The sequence below is a fragment of the Macaca mulatta genome, chromosome 10, assembly GCF_049350105.2.
Source record: "Macaca mulatta isolate MMU2019108-1 chromosome 10, T2T-MMU8v2.0, whole genome shotgun sequence".
NCBI lineage: Eukaryota > Metazoa > Chordata > Mammalia > Primates > Cercopithecidae > Macaca > Macaca mulatta.
Window position 1 is genome coordinate 72,201,148 of NC_133415.1, and position 4,955 is coordinate 72,206,102.

General features: G+C 39.0%; 1 long non-coding RNA gene across 1 annotated transcript; it reads left to right on the forward strand.

Annotated features, from left to right (window-relative positions):
- The first annotated feature begins 475 nt into the window (after positions 1-475).
- Positions 476-4,332, forward strand: LOC144332245 (uncharacterized). Its single transcript, XR_013400146.1, has 2 exons — positions 476-777; positions 3,753-4,332. It is a non-coding gene; the product is annotated as an uncharacterized LOC144332245 (long non-coding RNA).
- The last annotated feature ends 623 nt before the right edge of the window (positions 4,333-4,955 follow it).

Consider the following 4,955-nt stretch of genomic DNA (forward strand, 5'->3'; position numbering starts at 1 on the left):
TTTCTACTTTGCATGTTGTTGTTGTTACTTACTTGTCATCAGCTTTCCTAGACTAATCCTCTAGATTCTATATTTCCTGCAGTATGCAGCCAATGAGTTCCTTATTGACATTTTATTTAATTTTAATTTTTTTATTATTTTATTTAAGTGTTATTTTCAGTTTTAAGACTGGTACCTAGAGTTCACTCCTGGGTCAGTACACTTAGGGATTAGCCACTCATCTGTCAGGTTTCCTTAATTGCCTCGAGTCATGGAGATCTCTGTGCAAAGGCACACCTTCAAACTTCAGGCAGCAAAGGAGTCGGATTTAGCTTTCACTTCCAGCTTACGCAGGCTTCAAGGTCAGTCAATAAGAGCTGAGTGTTTGGAGCTTTCACCTTTCCCAGGTCTTTCTTGGGCATGCCCTACTCATGTGTGTAACCCTGCACATGCACACAGCCCTTCTAGAGTCTCAGAAATACGTCAGAGCTTTTCAAAGTTCCCTATGGTCATCTAGTTCTTTAAGTCATCCTTTCAAATTTTCGTCCAGGGTTCTGTTTGCCCCAATGAAATTACAGCCTTAGGCAGCTGTTATGTGACAGTGTTACCAGTAGATTGCTATTGCTTTCATTCATGCCCTCAGGATAGGACTTTTTTTTTTCATCTGATTTGAGATTCAAGTCAAATCAAATAGAAAAAACAACCTGCCTTAGAATGGGGATTTACTGGAGAGCAGCTAATTTGATCAGCATATTGACTATCCTCTGGAGATGCAGCTTTTAATGGAGCTCCAAAGAGGTCAGTTTTCTCTGTTGGCTGCCTGGCTGCGGGCATTTTATAGTCACCTGGCCACTGAGCTGGGATTGGAGGTGGGATGGGAATTGTCCCAAGTGAAAATGACACAGACTCACTGTTTTAAAGAAATGATTATATGTGATTTTTTTTTTTTGCTTGTATTTTTATTATTTTATAGGGAAGAGGGTTTGCCAAGGTCCTCATTCCACTGTTTCAGCTAGAAAATCTGAACTCAGCTATCTCAGAGTAAAATACTCATGCTGTTAATCCTTGTGCTTAGTTTACTTAATAAATGGCTTGATGAATATAAAGTGCTTAGAAGAGTTTTGGGCATATATAGGTAAATATGAGAAGCATGTAAGTTATGAGTGTTAGCTATTATTATCCTTTTCTTTTATCCTCCCCAAGAGTGGCTTCTCTCTTCTGCTTCCATTTGGAGCACAGTGAATAGACTATTTGAAGCTACAATGCTATAAAGCCATTGATAGCTGAGAAAAGCATTTAAAATGTATTTTCACAGATTTAACACAGGAAGTACAGCCGTGCAGAGGGCTTTAAACTCTAAGGTAACATGCTGCAGACAAATAGATTCTACCCAAACCTGGGAATAAAAGGAGGGCTAGTTCTAAACAGTGAATGGAGACGAACAGCCTAATAACCAAGATATTAACTCATACTTAGGGTCCCTTCCTTCTTCAATTTAACATTTCTAAGTAAAAAAAAAAAAAAAAAAAAAAGAAAGTTATTTTACCCTTAACTGAGTAGAAAAAAATATCCTTTCCATTTTGGTTTGTAAGCTGTACTTCTGGGGACTGTGGCTGTTCATAGCCAAGCTGCTAATGAGAGCATATTCTGATTCTAAGTGAGATATATAGGAGGAAACTGGGAGCTTCCTGACATTGACATTTTACCTACATCTTCTAATTGGAAAACAACCTCCCAGTCTACATAGAATAGAAAAGTGTGAATCGGACTAGTGAATCCTGTGGGGAGAGACTCTTGTGGGAGGTGGCTATCCGTGTCCTGGAGAAGAATGTAGAAAGCAAATATTCTAATTTTTCAAAGAATAAAAATTACCTAAAATAACAGCAGCTCTTGATAATCTATGACCAATTGACCTAAAATCTCTGGGGAAAAGATCTAGCAGTCTTAAAGAGTAAATAAGAGAAGGCTGGGTGCCTCTATTTATCAATGAAATGGAAGACCCACTTTAGGCTGAAACTGGCATTTGGACATGAAGAGGCAAGTTTGACAAAATCAGGGGCCATGCTGCCAGATGCCAATTTTCATGATGGATTTGTATTTTATTTTTGATTGGAGAGAAGCAAAAAAGTGGCTTTTTGCAAGGATGCCTAGAGAGAAGGGGCAGGTCAAGGCATTCTCTTGACTCAGATACCCTGCACAGGTGTTCAGGGGCCCAGGTTTGGGAACAAAGCATGGCCTCCATCTGCAGGCTGCGGAGGCTCCAGGGAATGCTGAGTGGCTCCAGGGTTTGAAGCCTTGGAAGCTCAAGGAGGACGACCCAAACGAAGATTCCTTTACCAAACTCTAGCCGAGCTCTTTTGAGCTTTCCTCTCAACTAGGTCTAACCTTGGCTTATAAATTGGAGCAAACACTAGCACAGTTTCTAACAGCTAAGGCCACACTCCTAAATGACGCTACCCCTCTTTAAAGTGCCTGCCTGAGAAAACTCAAGGCTGCTAAAGAAGATTCACTGTTTGTTGTGGCAGACACCCGAGGATAGGGCCTCTGACTTCCAGTCTCAGTGGGAAGATAGAATCCTAACTTTGATTAATTGCCAGCTGGCAGACACCGCTGGCCTAATGGCATTTAAACTGACTAACCTTTTGTAATTGTTCACTTCTCTGACTCTACTACTCCCCTCCACCACCATTTCCCCCCTCCGTATTCCCTTATTCTCTCTTTAAAACATACATTCACATCTGAACAAATGGAAGTTGAGTTCAGTATATGCTGCACTCTTTTCTTTATTGCATCTCTTATTATTGATTAAAATCTGCCTTTACCACTTTAACTAGAGCCCTGTGTTGTTCATCTTTGACATTCGCCCTCCCCGTAGCAGAGTTGGCACTGAATTGCAATGGACAAGGCAGCAGCTGCTCTCAGGTAGAGGCCCTCAGCTAGGAGGATTATCAAAAACCAAAATGAGTGATGTGTGAGTTTGAGACCTACCCCTTAGGAATCCTGGAAATAATTGTGTGAAGCTTAAGGAAGGGACTTGAGGACCTCCCTTTGCCCCCTCGGTGTTATGCTCCAGTCAGGAAAATTACAGTGAATATGATTGCTTTAATGTCTGTAAACTAATGAAGATTGAAGACATTGTAACAGTCTCCATTTATTAAGTACCCCCACATGCCCAGCAATGCAATATATTGTTGTCTATGGTGCTTAAAGCTATTCTTTGAGGTTGTTTTCACTCTCTCCGTTTAACAGATTAAAAAGTAAGGCAAAAAAAAGTGGAGCAACTTATCCAAGAACACACACATAGTATTTGGTAGAATCAAAATTGGAACTCAGATCTTCATCCAAAATAAAATTCTCATTTCAGTTCACCCTGTCTCATGCCATCTGTAGAAGCATATTTCTTATTGACACCTTCAAAATGTCTGAATACTACTTTTGAGTAAGTAGAAAAGGCCAATACAGAAACAACAACAAACTTCAAAGAAAAAGGCAAATATTAATAAATGATAAAAGGCATTTCTACTGTTAGCATGTTACTGGGTCCTACACAATCACAATGAGCAACCTGGGAGAATGAGAAAAAAAAAAATGCCTGCATTCAAAGGGCAAAAAGAGTGCAAAAGAAACTTGATTCATAAGGCTATTCATGTAATAATTTACAGTATGGTAGCTGAAGTGACAGCTACTTCCTGTTCATTTACCCAAGTTGGGGAAAGAAAGTTGCTTTCAAAACCTGAAATGCTGATAATTGCCTATATGATGCTTCATTTTAGAGAGAAAACATTATTGAAGTTGAAATTGTTCCAGTGAAAAGATGGTCAGTGTTGAAACAATTTGGGTGAAACTTGTGGATTTGATGAAGAAGAAAAAGGAGGATGAAGAGGAGGAGGAGGAGAAGCAAGAGGAGAAGACAGCGGAAGCCAATTATGTTTAAATATAAATTAAACCAATTCCTGCCAGATAGAATAAGTGCAGAGTTGCTCAACAAATTAGCCAGCAGGACATTCCCATTCCAATCAAGATCATGCTGATACATGAGAGGGGCTAATTTTTTGGATTAACGATTTTTATTGAAAATTTTCTTTCTCAAGGATCTGGACCCAGACACCTTAGCTAATTTATAAAGTTGATTTTCTAAGATGTTAGAACTTTAAGATTGAGAATGATAGTGAGGTCTACTGTTAATAAACTGAGTCCTGTCTTCTGTAAATTCATATGTTGAAGTCCTAACCCATAATGTGATGTATTTGGAGACAGGCCCTGTAAGGAGATAATTAAGGTTAAATGAGGTAAGAAAGGTGATGCCCTAATCCAATAGGGCTGGTGTCCGAATAAATAAAAGAATAAATATCAGCGTTCTCTCTCTCTCTTCCTCTCTCTGTGCATGCACAGAGGTAAGACCATATGAGGACACAATGAGAAAATGGCTCTTTGCAAGCCAGGAAAATAGCCCTTACCAAAAACCAACAGTACTGGCACCTTGAACTTGGACTTCCAGTCTCCAGACTGTCAAAAAATAAATGTCAGTGTTTAACCTGGTCTGTGGTATTTTGTTATGGCAGCCTGAGGATATTCATATGGGTACGTAGCAATAATTATCAGATTTGGATGTGGCTATTTTGTGTGCCTTACGGTATTTTGTCATTGTCCTTCAGTCTGCTGTGTATCAGTAGCTATTGTTTCAAGGTAAGCTTCAAATTTCAAGATATCGTTTCAAGAGATTAACCACAGAGATTCCCAAGCTGTTTTAACTACCCTTGGATGAATTTTAAAATGAATGATGTGAACTGTGTTTAAATGCCTTTCTCTTCTCCATTTAATTTTTTTTTTTTGCATACGATTTACATTGACCTGTTTTCTATCTGTCTTCCTTCAATCATACATAGTTTTGTTACCTTTAAAGTCACCATTTAAATACCACTTAAAAGTATTTTTACAAGGACTTTGCAGTATCACAGGAAGAGTTTTGGCCTTTT